Source organism: Protopterus annectens, chromosome 16.part0 (genome assembly GCF_019279795.1).
Source record: "Protopterus annectens isolate FY-2018-M chromosome 16.part0, PAN1.0, whole genome shotgun sequence".
In the NCBI taxonomy this organism is placed as follows: domain Eukaryota; kingdom Metazoa; phylum Chordata; order Ceratodontiformes; family Protopteridae; genus Protopterus; species Protopterus annectens.
Genome location: NC_056750.1, coordinates 684,643,944 through 684,662,934, shown reverse-complemented (window position 1 = coordinate 684,662,934; position 18,991 = coordinate 684,643,944). Strand labels below are relative to the sequence as shown.

The following is an 18,991-nucleotide window of genomic DNA, read 5'->3' as shown; positions in this document are numbered from 1 at the left end:
TGTGGCGACCCCTAACCGGGAAAAAGCCGAAAGACACAACAACAACTATATGAGTGAATGTAAAATCACAGAGGTCACCACACAGAATGCAGTGACAAAACGGACAATGAAATTAATAAATAAACAGCATTACATTAACTTCTATTAGTAGTTATAAAATGATGTTTCAGAACATATTGCTGAAGGAAATTACAGTACAGTTAAAGATGTATGCAACTGAGAAGCTTGCTTCTGATTGTAAAGTCGGTATGATAATCACAAATCACTGGGATTAAATTTGTATGTGCTAAATAGGAGAAGCAACATTAATTGGCAGCGAAAGTATAGAACAGTGAGCTAAACTAATATTTCACATGACATAACAGCTATCATCATAAAAATTGTATTGTCACGGTCTCAGACAGAAAGTTATTGTAGCTGCAGACAGATGCAAAATGTGTTTTTTTTAACCAAATACATGGGGGGTTTGAATGGCATAAAGGTAGAGTCTTCTAGATTAAATGTAACCAAAGGTATCAGAAAGTGCAAGATACAGCTAGACCTATAAAATTTAGAAATTCCAGGAATTCTCTCTGAATAGAATAGGGTCAGTTTGACATTCCTATCACACTTGTAAGTTTTGTTGATTGCTAAATTACTTTTTAAGAACTGAACTGCTTGATTTGACTGCACTCCTCTTTTTGCAGCATGTGAAATAAAGCTGTATTTTAAAAGGAATCCATGGCCTCAGGTTGGGTCTTCCTCAACTGGAAGTTTTGAAGTTCTTAAGTGATAGTCCTGTAGTGCCCAGAGTAAAGTGAGGAACAGCAAAAGATTCATCTAGCTGTGGAGTTTATAGAGTTACCATAAACTCATTCCATTGCCATCAGGGAGAAAGCATTTCTCTGGCTAATGTAGGCTCCCATGCAAATAGAAATAGAAGAATTTTCCAAGCTGTTCTAAATTATAAATGCACATAAGGATATCTCTAGTGCAACTGCCTTATATTAAGAGTGATATCTGTGACAACTATTTGGCAAAAGGAATGGACTAATTACTTCTGGATTTACCTAATGCACAGTCTTGATAATATTCTTGTAGGTGGCAGAGATGGTGAGGATCATGTAAACAGCTGATGGAAAATACTAGGCATACTAAAGGATTATGGGCCATGAGTTAACAGAACGAATCCAAGTTTTTCAAGGCAGAAATGTCCTATTATTGGCATGTAACTAACAGAGATGGACTACACAAATCAATAGGCAACATGGTGGCTGTCCAAAGGGTATATAAGCATCAGAATTATTCAAAACTGAGGTGACACCCACTATTGGAAACCTAACACAAGAGATTTCTGTCAGACCTATCAATGGACTCACATCCACACATTGTTGTAGAATGGGGCTACATGGCAATGGATGGACAACTGAAAATACGTCATCATGTAATCCAGACAATTATTACATATAACAAAATACTTATCTATTTTTTGTTCTTTCACAGATATGAGACTGACATATGATAGTTCAGTTTATGGGACTGACATCATTCTAGCATATGTTATCAAGTGATATAGGGAAATTTTGTAAAGTGCTTTAGTATTGCAGATAAAACCTGGACAAAATTATGCTCAACTTTGCTAGGGAGCCCTTAGTCTGTTATAGGGTATGAAGATGTTTAATTGGTATTTTTATGGGGAAAAAAACATTAGTAACAGATCAGGTGCTATTGTCCATTCTTATTCCTGGAAGGATTATATCATCAATGTCTGCAGCAGTTGCAACCATTCACAGGAGCAGAGTCTTATGATACCAAATTTGAGTCAGTATCTACTGATCCACTAAGCATATATTCCACTGTGGTCACTGAACAATTGCAGATTGAAATTCTGTTATCCAAACAGCAATCAGAATTTATCTAAAACTGTGAAAGATGAATGAGGGTATTGCAAAAGGATGTTCTAAAAAAGATGCTTCATTATGCTCTTCATTTGCAGATAGAACATAATCAATTTCTTACAAGCTACAAACCAGAGTTTTAGACATTATCCAGAAAAGGTTCTTAGGGGCTATGAAAATAAAGGCCCCTTGTTTGGAGTTTTATATGACAAGTCTTACAAGAACATCTGTTGTGAGATGGTCATCAAATGGTCAAATGTATACATCCATAAGCATCCTTTGGAAGGTTGGTCAGTGCCATGGCAGCAGTATATGCATTAATAGCCCTGCAGGACCATTCATACTTCCAATGTTTTTAACTGTTACTGATGCGCTGTCCAGATGGCCAGACATGGAGCTATTTGAACACACTGCAGATGGATTACCAAATTCAGACATCTGTGGATTAAAATCCTATCAACCAGTGACCGCACAGTACTTTTTTATGTTTTTGATGGGATCTACATTTCCTGCATTACCTAGCATAGGAGTTGCTACTCCACATTCCTGATCTCTATACATAATACCTCGGAGAAAAGAGATGTACTATGTTTCATTAAGGTGGTATGACTTTAGGGAATAGTATATTTAGAGATTAGAGGTGGGAGTATAGACCCCTGCACATTGGTGAGTTGAATGCAGTCCATAAAAGTCTGAGAGAAGAACTATAACAATGTGGGGAAATATTACTATTATTTCAAAGAAAAAAAGCATGAAAAATTAAATTGTTGAAGAAGTTGCATTGTTATTGCCTTTCTAGCAACAATGTATATAATTGTGCATTTGCCATTGTGGAAAATTGTGTGTGTGTGTGTGTGTGTGTGTGTGTGTGTGTGTGTGTGTGTGTGTGTGTGTGTGTGTGTGTGTGTGTGTGTGTGTGTGTGTGTGTGTGTGTGTGCAGCATAACTGTAGTCACATTTCAGTTCTGGTAAGGTTGCATTGAATGGTACTGGGTTGAGCCAGTGATTACAACTGTTTGCAGTTTGGCACTTATTGATGGATGGCATATGTTGGCTATTACACAAGACAGCATATTTACTGTACACTGTTAAGGCCCATTGCTCTTTGTATATTAGCTGTTACTAGTAATGGGAGTCAAATGCTGTGCTGTTGGTTTCAGTGCATGAAATGTTGACAATAGTGGTGTAGGAGTAAAAGCCTATTGCCCCTCTCTGCATATGTTAATTAATGGCAGCAGTGGGATTTGTATGCATGCCCATCTAATTGGTAGACAGTGGTTGGATCTTATGAAATAGCCTTGTATAGTCTCTTTAAGAGTTTTGGTGACCAAGACTGTTTATTCTCTAGCAGCCACAAGTTATATATTTTGCACAGCAGTTATTTTATTTCCTAGCCAAAGTAATTCAGAAATTGGTAGAAATGAGCTCTCTGGACTGGTAAAAAATATCAGAGTTACAGTTAACTAAAGAGTACAAAACGAAGGGAATTTTTATGCCAGCATGCCCAAGGAGGACATGATAGCAGCTTTTTATGTTTTTGAAATGCAGCCCTTTGAAATAGGAGGCATCCACATAGTGTCAAACCTGCAGTAAGTATGTAGTAAATTATTTCAGTCCATTCCCAGATGATCTCAGAACCCAGTTATTATTACAGAGACTAGAGCTGCAGATGAAATATCTGTAGCTCAAGACAACTGAAAGACTAAAGCAGAGGTAGAAAGATAGAGGTATCAGCATGAGGTCTTCATGTCACATGAGAGAATGAAGAGGAGTGCCAGCATGAGAGAGAAGTGGTTGCCCTTCATCAGTGTCACATGAGTGGCAGGGGTAAAAACACAGCCTTAGGTGGAAAGGTCCTTACTCAAGTCTTTCCTCTATATAGTTTACAGTTTACCTATGTATAGAGAGTTGTTTGTCTTTCGGCTTTTCCTGGTAAATGATTGGCAGTAGATTTTTACAAAATGCCGAGGTGCCAGCTCGACACTCAACCTTCAAATGCTACCTAACCACGGGGAGGACATACAGACTCGACACAGAAGACACTCGCAAGCCCAGCCGAGAATCAAATGGGAGGACCTCTGTGAGGTAACAATGCTACCGCCATACCACCGTGGCTGTTACCTATATATAGAGAGTATGATGTTGATACCTTTGTTCAGGCATTTGAAAGGGTATGTAATCAACATCAAGTTAGCCAAGAACAGTGTTTAAGGCTTTCACCTCCAATGCTCATGCATAAAGCAATAAATGCTGTGTCAAAAATGTCAGATGTAGATTGTGCATATTAAAATAAAAATAAACACAGTTCATATAATTCTTTTAAATTGACTCCAGAATCTTACAGGAAAAAAGCTAGAGAGCACATAACAAAGGCAAGGAGGTTGCCTTGCACAACTTATCCTTCATAGTAACTCATATAGTCCCACTGTTTTCATCCTTTATTAGGCCCATCATTGAACATAATTCCACCATCGATTTACCTTGCTAAGCACCTAGTCCAGTGTGGCAGACCTCATCATTTCCTCACCTAAACGATCTCAGTGAGTTCAGCTACTCTGACAGAGTAAAAACCTTGTCATTCTGTTCAATGTTATGTAGACTCATTGGGGTAATCTCTACTTTAACTTTTACTCCTAAACTATTTAACTTTGCATATTTCTTTCACTTTTACTTCTTAATTGATTGTGACTACTCATTGGTCATTTTATAGCTTATTTTAATATATAATGGAGTTTCTGACTTGTGAGCAATGGTTCTGATGAAGTCCCAAAGTTTGGGATGAAAGTGCTAAACCGTATTTATGTTCCTGATTTTTAATATGTGACTTTTGAACTAAGACTGAGGCTGTGGCATTTTTATGAAGTTTTCTAAGATACTGTTAAGTGTTGGTTAACCTGCAGCTTCCTTACTAGGCTGCACAGTTTTTGAGGTCAAATGTTAGCATTGCTAAGGCAACCTAGTTGCTAAAGACTGTCACTGCTATTTAAGCCATCCACGTGTTACTACGTGAGCCTCATTGTGTTATTATGTGATCCTGCTTTGCCTTCCATGCTATGAGTGACCCATCACTCTTTGAACTCCTTCGCCTAAATAGAACTAGTGGAAAAGCAAATACCCATTCTAGACACCTAAACCAATACTGCCACATTGACAACAGTCAACAGTATGGCAGACACCTAGCCCAGTGTATACCCCATTTTTGGCATAGGCTGTCCTTACCTGTTAAACACAGTACTTCCCAAGCAGCCTTTAAAACCAGTCTGGATGGTTGGATTGGTGATTGCAGTTTTTCACTGGCATTGTATGGAAATGGTCTCCTTAATTGTGGATATTGTTAGTCTCTCACAGCAGTGGCTGAGCTTCTCAGAGGTCTCCTTTAGCTGTAAGCTTAGTAAAAGTCTACAAACAGAAGCATACAATTGTGGTGACAGGAAGGGCAGCTTCTAACTTTCAAAACCCACAGTAAATCCTGTTTGAGGACTATTATAAATAGATGAACTGATTGATAATTCTAAAAGAATAGTAAGAAAAGTACAGAAGCTACAGGCACTATGATTTAACTGGAGGATTCCCTTGTAGACAGAGCTGAAGCTCTTTTGTTGTCTATAATGACTCTGAAATTCCATTTAGACTAAAATCCTGAAAAAAATACATTTGCAGTATATCTTTAGCCATAAGCAGATAGCGTTTGGCAATTATTTATCTTTTTCATGTTTCATTTTCAATTTCTCGTGCAAGTCATTTTCTGTTTGAATATTTACTTCGAAAAGAGATGTTTTAACTTATTCATTTCAAGTAAAAAGTTATATTAACTTACTTAGGAATAAACCACAGCCAGCTTTGCATAAACTAAATATTACATGCACCAAGTCTTGGGCTGTTGCTATAACCCACTCCACAGGTTGTGTTTTGTCCCAAGAATCTATTTTATTAAGTATATGTCATGAAATACTTTTAATTCAGATACAGAGATGCTATGTTTGTTAGTAGCTTTTGAAAAGTTTGTTTCAAACTGTATTAGAAGTTAAGGATTATTCCTCCTGAACATGAAACCTCTGAGGGATTCTTTAATATGGTCATATTCATTAAAGCTTGTTGTAAAGCATTCTGTGATGTCTTCATGTTAATATGAAGCTGTGTTAGGTATGTCTTCTTACAAATTCATTGCCTCATCTTCAGAGGTGTAGTAGCATGAGACACAAGTCCATTTGCTGTGTCTGAGTAGAGATTTTTGCTGATTCATAATTGTATTATTTCTTTTATTGTTAGTAGCATGTGGTACACTGCTTTATATTTTCTGCTTCTGTATTTCTACTAATGTTATAAAGATGTACATTTATATATATGTATCTGGCCAAGTTAATATTTCTACTTTATGTGGGATTATTTATAGATCTATTTGGTCCTTATGTTTATGAAACATTCTTATACATTTGTATTTTTTACTATTGCATAAAATTATTTTATTACTGGGTTTTAATATTTCTGATAGTCTAATGCAGTTGTAAGTTTGTGTTTTATTTTTTTTTTCATTTTTTTATTTCTTTTTATTTTTTTGCTGACAGTCTTTGTATTTACTTCATTTTTGTGCTTCTAGATTATGTAGTTCCTTTATTCCTTTTAGTGTTGTTCTTCTTTTTTCCTGTATGCTTTTATATATTTGATTTTTGCAGGTGTAGGCACTTCAGGATGGATTTATTTCTGTAGGAATCTGTATATTGTAATACTTCCTATCTCTGGGCATGAAGTGACTGTCTGTTGGTTGAAGAATGAACATCTGGAAGATTGTTAGACATCTCAACTCTTTAAGTGTCACTAATCAAATCAAAGTTTACCTATCTCTTTGGGTTTATTTTGTTATTGATGGTAACTAGTTTATGTTTTTTAATTAATTTTTATTCATTTTATAAACTTGAAAGAAAAAATACAACAAAGGAGCAAAAAAGTAGCCATATACAAGAGTCCACAGCAGTAATGCATCAAAACAAGTCATTAATACTTTCCTGATAGATCATTCAGTTTTGCCTGTGTTTTTTCTGGTGAGTCATGTTGGAAGTTCTTATGTATAAAGTTGAAAGTTCTCTCTTGCATACACTTTTAGCTAAAATAAGAAAATTGTTAAAAGACAAAGCAGTTTTACATTTCTAATGTTTTGTTATTATTTTTCTAGCTATCGATAAAGTTGACCAAAGGAGAGGCAACTGTGATCTGGGGACAGCATCTGGTACTGGAGCATTAAACAAAATAAGTAAGTCAGATATATAACATTTAACAGTTCATAATGCCTGTGAACATTTTTTTAAATTCATTCTAAAAAGAAACAACCAAGTTGCATTTTAATATCATATGTGACCAGTCTGGTTCTGATTCAGATTCACATCTCCAGCATTTAGTTTCCTTTGTTTTAAACATCAGGTTAATTTTACTGGGGTTAAAAAGTTCCTATGAATAAATTTCCAACTAAAAACTCTCCAATAAAGAGAGGATGTTGTTTTATAACTTGATTTTAATATCAATTTCTTGTTGTTCAACTTGGTAGAATAATTCCAAAAGGATGAATTCAGATTTACAGATTTGAATCTTATAACTCTATATTTTACCAATGTATATGACTTATTATGAAAAGGGGTATAATTTATATTAATTAGAAAGTCTAGTATTTTAGGGATGCTTTTTCTTGATAGTTCATTATTTTAATTTTGTCATTTACATGTGTTATGCAACTATGAATATCCAGTTATTATTTGATAAGGAGTATTTAGAGAGATGATATTCAGTCATATGTAGTTAATTACAATTTAGAAATTGATGCCAAAATAATAAGTTATGCTTCTGAAAATCTGATATCTTATTTTTATTGAAAGTTTCTAAACAGCATTTAATGTTACGTATCGGTAATAAAATTAAAAAAAAAGGTCTTTAAGAATATATTTAGTTTTGATATATGTTTTAAAAGTATGAATGATATAGTCAACTAGCAGAATGGGTAAACCTATCTGTGTATCATTTATAAAGTAATATTGTAAAGTCCAATAGCATTTGTTGATTCCTAAGAGGTTTTGAGGGATTAGAATATATTTATTGTTTTGGATTAGTTTCTGATGTATGGATTTCCATGCAAAATGATATGAGGAGTTTAAATAAAGCTACTATGTTTATATTATTGGATTTTGCATATAGTTCAATGTTAGGAAAAGATATCCCGTCATCTTCCCAGCTTTTAGTATGCCATTCAAAAGATATTCTCGGTTTGTTAGGATACCATAGAAATTTCAGAAGGGTGGAGTTTAGTTTATTTAAAATATTTTTTGAGGGAAGAAATATTAATGCCTGTAAATAAAATAAGAATAATCATGTTTATTAAAGTAAGTCTGTCTTCTATTGTAAAAAAGGATTTGTTCCATTTGTCTATTAGACATTTAACTATATTTGTTAAGTTAGTGTAATTAGTCTGAATTGTATTTCTTGTTGAGGGTGTAATAACAATTTCAAGGTAATTAATATAGGTATTGTTACAGTTGAAGTCAGTATGACTGTATTATCATTTTTTATTGATTAAAATGGTTATTGTTTAATTTTTGTGAAACTTTAAGCCTGAGATTTTTCAAAATGATTTAAAGAAATAATTTGATTTAAGGAGGACTGTATGTCTCCTGTAGTTATTAGTATATCGTCAGCAAATAACTGAATCTTAGTTTAAATTCTTCATCTATATGAAAACTTTTGATCATATAATTATTTCTAATGAATTAGCAAGAGGTTCTATAGCAAAAGCAAACAATAATGGAGATAAAGGGCAACCTTGTTTTGTACCCATTGTAACTTTAAAGGATTTAGATATAAAAGAACCAATTTTAACAAATGAATGAGAGTTATTATATAGATTAGTGATGAGGTTAATGAATAATTCAGAAAAATGATATTCTTTAAGTGTCTTAAATAGGTATGACCTGTTAATAGAATCAAAAGCTCTATTTAAATCTAAACTAATTATTAATAATTCTTTTTTCTTTTTGTTGGCTACATCAATTAGAGTGTTTAATCTGATAATATTATCATAAACTTTTCTATTTAAGATAAAACCTGTCTGGTCTACATCAATTAATGTTCGTATAATGTGACGTAATGTGTGTAATAATTCTGGCTAGGATGGACCTAAATAGTTTATAATCAACATTCAACAATGAGATAGATCTGTAAGAGGAACAAAATGTACCATCTTTATCTATTTTAAGAATACGTGAAAACGGTGTGCCAAGATGGGAGAATCACTTGTGAACATCTAATATTTTCAAATACATTATGCAGAAGCTTAACAATATTATGTGGTATAAGTTTATATAATTAAGGGATTCATCTGTTTAAATCTGGGGCTTTATTTGTTTTAATGTTTTTAATTTGATCTTTATCTTGTTTTAATGAGATTGTCTTGTCAATAATATTTACTTGTTCTCTAGTTAATCTTTGATGCATATTATTGTTCAAAAAATTTTTAGTAGCAACATCATTGTCTAATGTTTGGAAAGCATTATTAATATTCTCATAATGGTTTCTAAAAGATTCTAATATGTCATTTAAATCAGTTATTTCTCTATCTTCCCCCCTTTGGCTTACTCTTATTTCTTTAACATAATTAGTGTTTTTTTTCTTTGATCTAACAGCTAGTTTGTGTAAAATGTTGGGATTAACTGAATATAAACAAATTTTTGATTTTTCTAATTGAATTGTTATTATATGTTCTATTGTATTAAGATATTTTTGATTCAGTAATTTTAGTTCAAGATTAATATTTGCATCTTTTGGTTTTGCATTTGCTTTTAAATTATTTATCTTAGACTGTAAAGTTTTTAATTCTTTATCCCGTTCTTTTCTTTTATTAAGATATCAACTTTTGATTTTCCCATACAAATAGGCCTTTAAAGAGTCACATCCCGAAAGTGCTCGCAGTTTTATCACCATTTTACCTGTTTTTGTGGAATAAAAGTTTGCATAGCCTGTTTGGACTCAACTGTTTTTTTTTGTATTTACAGTACTGTAAGGTTTGATTGTATTCAAAAGAGCTTTCACTCTAACCCACATCTGATGAAGTGTGATAAAACAAAAACGGATTTTCAAATAGCATTAATGGAGATGGAGTATTTTTAGTGTGAATTTTTCTTTAATAAAACGTTACATATACTGGTTGCCTTCATCCGTGGCTTTATTGGGTTGCTTTCCATGCACCTTTTGTGGTTTTATTGGATTTGTTTTGTGTACTTTTGCCTGCATTTGGATTTTGTTAGTGTATAATAATGTGTGTTGATTTTGATTGTAATTATTAACAAACCATTCTTATCAGTAAATGTGTGAATGATTTTAGGTTCATTTATAGAACGTCTCAAAAGGATCATTGTACCTCTCCTTTTTGACTTAAAATATGAACCAGCCAGTATACAGTAGTCTTTAAAGGATATTCTATTTATGTCTTCTTTAATCACTTGAGTTTCTGGAAGGAAAATTATATGAGCATTGTTTAACATTAGGTATTTATTATAGACTGATTTTTTCAATGGATTATTTAAACCATTGATGTTTAAAGATAAGCAATTATATGTGGACATAAGATTGTAGAAAAAATATTTTGATTATCCTATAAGTCAAATTTTCATTATGTAAAAAATAAGTAAAGTTACAAAGAAATATTACTATGGACATAAAGAGTAATAAGAGACTTAAACAATTAAAACTATAGTTATTTAAACCATTCATCATGGAATATAAGATTCCTGGTTGGATAAATAGTTTGTCCAAACCACTCATCAACCATAGCATATTAAAATGATTAAACAAAACCCATGCGTAGCTTGTGCTGCTACTTCTTAAAAGGAATATTAAGTTATATATAATGATTATTCATTGTTGCAAATAAATGAAAGTTATTTAAATCAGAACATATATCAGTCTGTTTTATGAGTTGTTAGGTAATAGAAAAGCTTTAATACATAAAAACTGATAGATTGAAACTATATACAACTATGCACTGATAAATTATTATAAAATCTACATTAGCACTATATGCAGTTATATTAATAAATAAATGTCACAAAAACAAATAGGTATGAACAGCATAACTTTTACCCTTTCACAAAAATAACCAGTTAAATAAGCATCTGTTGTTTGACTGTGAGAGTAATAAGAAAAATAAAATAATCACAGTTTTGTTTCCATCTTGATATTGTTAAACAAAGACCCTTTGTGAACACTTCTGAGATTTATAAGTAAAACAAAAGCAACAATGACCTTTTTGTCCCCAGTCTAGCACAACCTACAGTGATATGTGTGTACCTCTGAGGTGAGTAAGGTAGATTAAAGAAATAAAGATATCACCAGTTCCCTTATATTGAATATAACAATCCTTAGGATCCATTATAGAATGGTTGGGATAAGGGACAAAGGCTACAGCCAACCTTATAACAAAAAGCACTTATATACCTTTTAAATTGAGAGGATGATAAAGGATCTGTTGTTATCAAAAGAAACCCCCTTCATTAGATAATTCTCTTCTTATCTAGCCATTATAACTATGTCCATATGTAATTCATGTGATGAAAGAAAGAACAGTTTTCTACTAGACTCGATCAAGGAGTTGGAGGTTCTTCTGGATAGGTCACAAAACTGTTTCACTATTTTGAGAAATGTTCTGCTTCTCTGAATTAGGGCTGGGATACAGCAGTTCTAGTTTGCTGTATATGAAAATCATCTATTAGAGCTGAGTTTAAGCAGTAGATCTGCCCAACGTAAGGTGTGATTTTTAATATAAATCACTAGAGTTAGTGCTTCATTTTGTTAGAAGGGAAAATTCCAGAGTTGGAGACACTGAAACAAAATTATTTGAGCAAGCAAAGGAAATCATTGAATTTACTGTGAACTAATAATACTGTACAATTAAACATGGGTCATGGTTGAAATGGGTCAGTAGACCAGTTCATCTACGCATCTATCAAAATGAATTAAAAACAAACTAATAAAAAAATAAATAAGGTACTTGATATACTATGCCTTACTCAGTGTGATAATTTAAGATTAGTTTCAAATGTGTATCTGCGGTTGCGTTCCTCTATCTTTTACCATAACACAAAGCATAAATTGAATCTCCCGGGGGGGGGGGTTGAGCATGACCAAAACAGCAGAAATCATCAGAAAGAAGCTTGAATAAGGTACAGTGTGAAAGCTAAAAACATCAGTGGTGCCACTGACCATATGATACCATAGTACTACTACTGTTGCAATACTGAGTCCACATTGATAATATTTTTCATGTCTTTCTTAGATGCACTAATGTGCATGTAAATAACCAGTAGGAAGAACTTCCAACTTGTAACTAAGTGGAAGGGGCTAAGAAATACCTCTGTTTTTCTATAACCAAATCTTCCACCTAAAAGGTTCACCTTGAAATGGCTTTCAGCTATCCCCATGTGTTTCTGATTCTAACCCTTCAGTCAGGTAAGGTGGTTTATGATGGACAACAGCATGATTGATCCTAAGAGTTCAGCTGAACAGAAGTGCTCTCTTTAGTAATGCTTTCCACAGTCAAGCTTTTTATCATAGTTATGTGGCAAGTCTGTCTACACAGTGGCAAATAGTAAAATGACACAGAATAAGTTAGCAAGCCACATTCATGTCTTGCACTTGCTATCTCCAGGAAACAGCATGTTGCAAAGAAGAGCTGCAGGGACTTTTCTGTTTACAGAACAGAAAAGTTTGTAACTCTACAAAAGTGAATCTCAGGGTGGTCAGCACATGAACACATCTTTAATGAAGCACAGATTACCCCAGAGTTCTGTGAGCCTTATGGTTACTGTATGGCATAGAGGATGGAGAAGCGAATCTTGTTAAAGTAAAACGGCTTAATTACTGGGTATAAAAAAATGCCGTTCATCTTTTAATCAGCCCATTTCTAGTTTCCCCCTTCTCTTTTAGGTTTGTTGACAGTATTAGATATTTTAATGGGAAACAAATGTGTTTTAAGTGTAATTGGAACTAGTTTAAATAGTTATATTAGCTCCATGAGATCATATGCTTCAATACACTCTTATTTCCTGTGTAAGCGAGGTCAAAGTTCACTGAAGCTAAAACGGGAGTAATCGCACAGTTTAAATACACTGCAGCTGTCATTAGGCAGCTCGAGGTGGAATCTGCTACTATTGTCTTTCTTTTAAAAAATTTGAAGGTAAGGGTGGGAAAATGAGTAGGAAAAGAACTGAAGTGAATTTGTCAAACAGTATCAGACTGCGCTTATCAACCTGTCTCAAAAAAGGACAAAAAAACTGACTTTTTAAAAAAAAAAAAAACAAAATGTCAAAGACCCATTTTTGATGACAGACATTCGAGGAAATAGGTAAATAGAAATAATATAAACACAATCTTAGTGAGAAAGAAAGGCAATATATGTAATCAACATGAGCTCAAGGAGAAGAGCACAACACAACCAGAAGAAAGACATATAAACAATTCACAAGTAAAATAACAACAAAAAAGGGAATTACAGCCATTACTATATACAACTAGAGAGTAACAAACATTTACTTTAAACATTATAACACATATGTTATTGGCAAAATATTTCGAAAAGTTAAAGGTGTATCAATGCAGGTATTAATTTGTGACAACTTAAAAAAATGCTTTGAAAGTAGAAAATGGCACTGTTTATTTTATATATATACATATATCTGGATTAGTATAGTAGCCTAATACCATATGTTTGATATATATATATATATATATATATATATATATATATATATATATATATATATATATATATATTCACCTTCTTTTTTTTTACCAACGTATATTTTAAACAAAGAATTAAAACTGGGAATAAGTGAAAGAAACCATGATAATAAGAAAAAGACTTTTACCTTATACCATTCAATGTGCGGACAAGGTGATCCGCTGTGGCGACCTAAAAAAGGGAAAAAGAAAGAAGAGAAGAAAGACCTTATAAGGTGACAGCAGAATAGTGTCCTGTTAAGGTTGTTTGTGAAATGACATCAGCTTAGAAAACACAAACAGAATTATATAAAGTAAAGTTTACTTATCTTTCTTCTTTTTAGCATTTTTGTCCTTTGTTGTCCAATTGTTTTTGGATGCATGTCTCTTTAAACTTGTACTTGCCCAGTCCATACCTTCTATTTTGTCAAATGTTTTATTTTTCCTAGTGTATTCCACAGCTTCTTCTAGGGTGTTGGAATTTTCTTGTGAGTTCACTTTTGAGTGACTCATGATAGATGCCCAGTCAAAAAGTATACTGACAGGAAAAATTAAGATGCAGGTTCCAAAATTATTTTTCATAGGTTCATATAAGCCTAGCCAAAAATGTAGACTGGCTTTTGCCACCCAAGAAAATTATTTTCCTGTGCCCCTGTCGATCAGAGCCACAGAAGTGATCCTCGGGGTGAATTTCCTATCTTACATCCAATCATTAAGATTTTTCTTGAAGAGTGGTAATGAGGAGCTTTGTTTAATACAGATAGGCAGTTTGTTCCAGAGTATGGGAAGTCTCTGGGACAGGAATCTATCCCTCCAGCATGTTCTGTTTATTGTGTTGACAAGGTTTAGGTCCATAGAGCTTGTAGCTCAGAGAGATTGGGATTTTTTTAAGTGTAGCATGTCCAACAGCTCTGGGTTTGACATAGCTTTGTATGTTAGGCAGAGATCACCTCTGAGTAGGCGATATGCGACGGAGTAAAGCTGGAGTTTTTTCAGACGGTCTGCGTAGGGCATCTGTTTGAGGCCAGTAATCCTCTTTGTGAGGTATTTCTGCAGCCTTTCTAGTTGTTGTAGATGTCTTGTGAGGTACATACCAAAAGGGGCGTTGTACTCTATAATGGGTCTAATGAGTGATGAGTAGAGGGGAACAATGACCTCTTTTTTCCTGAATGAGAAACCTTTTGTGATGAGGTGTGCCAAGTAGAAGGATTTCCTGACTACTGTGTGATTATCAAAGGAGAGACTACTGTCCACCTGTGTCCCAAGGTGTCTTATCACACTTTTGGTGTAGACTACCGCCTATGTGGTAGTTCATGGGTACAGAGTTTTTACCAAAATGGATGACAATGCACTTTTTGGCATTGAGCTTGAGGCCATTGCTTTGACACCAGGCATCTGTCTCAGTGAAGCCCTTTTGTAGGATGACCACATCGTTAGGAGTTTGATTATGGCTCCAAGTTTGCAGTCATCTGCAAACTTCGTTAGCCAAAGATTTTCTGTGTTAGCCTGTACTTCTGAGAAGTAGATACCAAACAGGAGAGGACCCAGGACTGAACCCTGTGGTACTACGCTTGTCACTGGTCTCAAGTCAAATTTGGAGTATGCTACTTTCACAGTGTGGGTTCTATCAGTGAGCCAGTCAGCAACCCATCTTGTGACATAGGGATTTATACCTAGTTTAGTGAATGTATCTATAATTCCAGAGTGGGGGATGGTATCAAAAGCCTTGGTGAGATCTAGACAGGCTGTGTGAATCACCTTACCCTCATCTATGGCTTTGGTGACCGCTTCAAAGAAGTCTATCAGGTTTAGGAGACATGATCTGCCTTTTACAAACCAGATCTGGGTGGGTCTGGAGTTTGGAGATTACCAATGTCATTGTTTATAAATTCCATGATGATACATTCCATAGCCTTGCAGACCAGGCTCGTCAGGCTAATATGGGAAGTAGTTCCCAGGGGTCCATGGTGGCTCCCCCTTTGTGGAGTGGGATAACCATTGCTGTGTGCCATTCAGTGGGCACAAAGCCTGAGGTGAGGCTATGATTGAACATGGTACTTAGGTGAGGTGCCAGTTTGTCCTGTAGTTCATGTAGAATGCAGCCTGAGATGTTGCCAGGTCCCATGGATGCTGTGTTCTTAGCTTTGGAGAGTGTGTTTTTTTACCTGTGCAGCTGTGATTACAGGAACTTTGTATTCTTCCGGTATAGAGATGAGCCCTTTAGGGGGTGAGAGTGGGATAAAGTTAGCACTTAATCTATCTGCCAGGATGTTGGCAATATCAGTTGGTTCTGTATATTTAGTGCCATTGTGCTGTAACTCAGAGCAGTTCTGAGTGTTGCCATTGAGATTCTTGACATAGCTATAGAATGCTTTGTGGTTGTCTTTAGAATCAGTGGTGATTTTGTTTTCGTAACTAGCTTTGGAGGATTTTATGAGGGATCTCAGCTTCTTACTGAGGCTGACCAGGGAGTTCCTCCAGTCATGGGATTTTACTCTTTTTTGCAGTAGTTTCTTTCTTCTGTTGTGGAGTTTGTTTATGGCAGGGGACCACCAGATTGCCTTCCTTTTTTGGAGGATAGCATCTTGGTTCTGTTAGGGATTACACGATCCATGCACTTGTGTAAGTGCTTATAAAGTGCATTTGTGTGGGATTCAGCAGTAGTACCTCTATTGTCCGTCTGCATGGGTGTTGTGAAGTTTGCCACTTCTGTCTTATGAAGCGTGAAGTTGGCTTTGGAGAAATTTTTTACGATGGTTTCCCTAATGGGGGTGGGAGTGGGATGTGGATGTCTAGGGTGATTAGCTTGTGGTTGGATCTGACCAACGAGGAATTGACCTCTGGTGTGGAACACTAGTTGCCCATGTTGGTAATGACCAGGTCTAGGATATTGCTGCCCCTGGTGGGGGTGTGGATAAGATGATCCAAGGTGTTGGAATTTATGAATTCCAGAAAATGTTGTGCAAAAGAATTGGTACATGAGTAGTTTTCCCAGTTAATGGTGGGGTATTTTTTTCTCTCAAAAAGGTATTTATACAGGTTTAAGTATGTAATTCAGCTAAAAAATCACTCTTCTGTAGAGAAAAAGTAACAAAATCCTGTCGGAGAAAAATAACAAGAAGCAGAGCAAAAGCTTTGTGCTGTTAGTTAGCCACCATCTTGGCCACGCCACTAGTTTATGTTTTAATGTGTCAGTGTATGTGTGTGTCTTTAGTGATGCTCAAGATATAGCATGTAGATAGCAAAAGGTTGCAAAGATTCAGAGAAACTTTATTGTCATTTAGGACCACACAAGTGCAGCCTAAATTAAATTACAAATGTCAGCCCATGAGAGAAATGTAGTGCAAATAATATAGATGCAGTGGTATCAGAGAATAACATAAGAAAGAAAATAAAATATATGACATGCAAGAGGTAATTTACATTACATAAACAGACACAATAGCCATTATCCAATGATAAATAATAAATAAAAAATAAATACCCACCATTAAACCCCTTCACTGTTAAGACAGAGAATAAATAGAGACTAGTGAATAGCAGCTGTTTAGTTACTGTATTGAACTTGTTAACCTTAGATGTGACTCAGTATAGTCATCATATTGTGTAATAGTAATACTGGTGGTAATTGCTCAGAGCAGCAGGATTAAATAAAAAGAAGAGGCTACAATGTATCAGATGTTATGGTTGGTGTCTGAGTTAATAATTCTCACAGCTGTAGGATACAAACTGTTCTTGAATCTGGTAGTCCTACAGCAGAAGCTGTGGTACTTCCTTCCAGAGACAGTTGTGAGAACCACTCAAGGGCTGGATGGGTCGAATCAGCTAGTATTTTATATGTTGTCACTCTTGCTCTTGTAAAGAAAAACTCCTGAATAGAAGGGAGGATTGTGCCCAAGACTTTTTCAGCCACCCTCACCACCCTCTGTAATTTCTTCTTCTCAGCAACTGTGCAATTGCCAAACCATGCTATAAAGTTGCTAGTGAGGAAGGTCTTGATAGCTCTCCTGTAAAAATTGGTAAGAGCAGACAGTGGGATCCTGGCCTTTTTGAGATTTCTCTGGAGGTGAAGACTCTGTTGAGCCTTCTTGACTATAAGGTTGGAATTAACAGTCCAGGAGAGGTCATGTGAGATGTGAAGGCCCGGGAACTTGGTTGTTTTGACTTTCTCTACTACATCCCCTTTTATAGTGAGTGGTTGGTGAACTGTTGCCTTTCTCCTGAAGTTCATAATTGTTTCTTTCGTCTTATTAACATTCAGGTCCAGATTGTTCCTGTCACATCAGGTAATCAAAGTGCCCACCTCATTCCTGTAGTTATGTTCACCCCCCCCCCCCTAATAAGACCCACAACTGTGGTATCATCAGCAAATTTTATAATATGGTTTGAGTTATGTTTTGCAGTACAGTCATGGGTGCGAATGATGTAGAGCAAGGGGCTGAGCACAGAACCTTGGGGAATACCAGTATTCAGGATTGTGTATTGAGAGGTGTTGTTTCCAGCACATGTCCATTAGGGTATACCAGTAAAGACAAGAGTCCACTTACATAGGTGCTTGTTTATCCCGAGTTTCATGAACTTATCCACCAGTTGCATCAGTATCACAGTGCTGAACTCAGAACTGAAGTCGATGTATATCAGCCTCGCAGGCCATTATTATAATATTTTTAGAGTTGTGTTTGAGTACTTAGCAATAATATTTAAACTGTATGTTTTTCTACAGTTAGTGGATGTGAAGCTGGCATTGTTTTGGCTCTAATGCTACAGTGAGAGGGGTTGCAGTCATATTTGTACTGACATTAAGAAATAAATTAGACTGTGTTTACTGTATCTTTATGGTGCTTTTTAGTTTAAACACTGTGGTTTCTATATATTTTGAGTTCTGTTCATGTGCTTTCCCAAGTCTTATTGCCAGACTTCTTCCTCTTGGCCACACTTGATGTACAGTGAGAATATTGATTTCTTCTTCGAATCAGCACGTACATTTTGGAATACTAATTAATCCCTGTTGTAAACGTTAAATTTGAATGCTTGTGGCTGATGTTTTATTTTTTAGCTTATGTATTTATCATAGTTACAAATTCATATGTTATCTGTCCTTGGAAGGGTGACTAATAGAGCTATTTTATTTACTGCTTGAGCATTTAAAGGTTGGCTTATTTTAGGGATAAACAATAAGGTGTGTTATTGCTTCATTCGTTTTGACTAACTGGAAGCAATGTTCTGTAAACTTGTTAAGGGGAATTGGTAAAAAGATTACCAATGCAGCCCAAGGTGAAATTCACAACGAGTTTAATCATCCAAGTCTAAAATATCAAGGTCTACAATAACATCTTCTGGAACCGACTAAGCGCTTTCACCCTA

General features: G+C 35.0%; 1 protein-coding gene across 2 annotated transcripts in view; it reads left to right on the top strand.

The window, feature by feature from the left end:
- LOC122790830 overlaps positions 1–18,991 on the top strand; it is a 754,878-nt gene that overhangs the window by 175,501 nt on the left and 560,386 nt on the right. For both annotated transcript variants that reach the window (XM_044058466.1, XM_044058465.1), the window contains exon 2: positions 7,047–7,124. The gene's annotated coding sequence lies outside the window, so the exon portion shown is untranslated. The remainder of the gene's footprint in view (positions 1–7,046; positions 7,125–18,991) is intronic.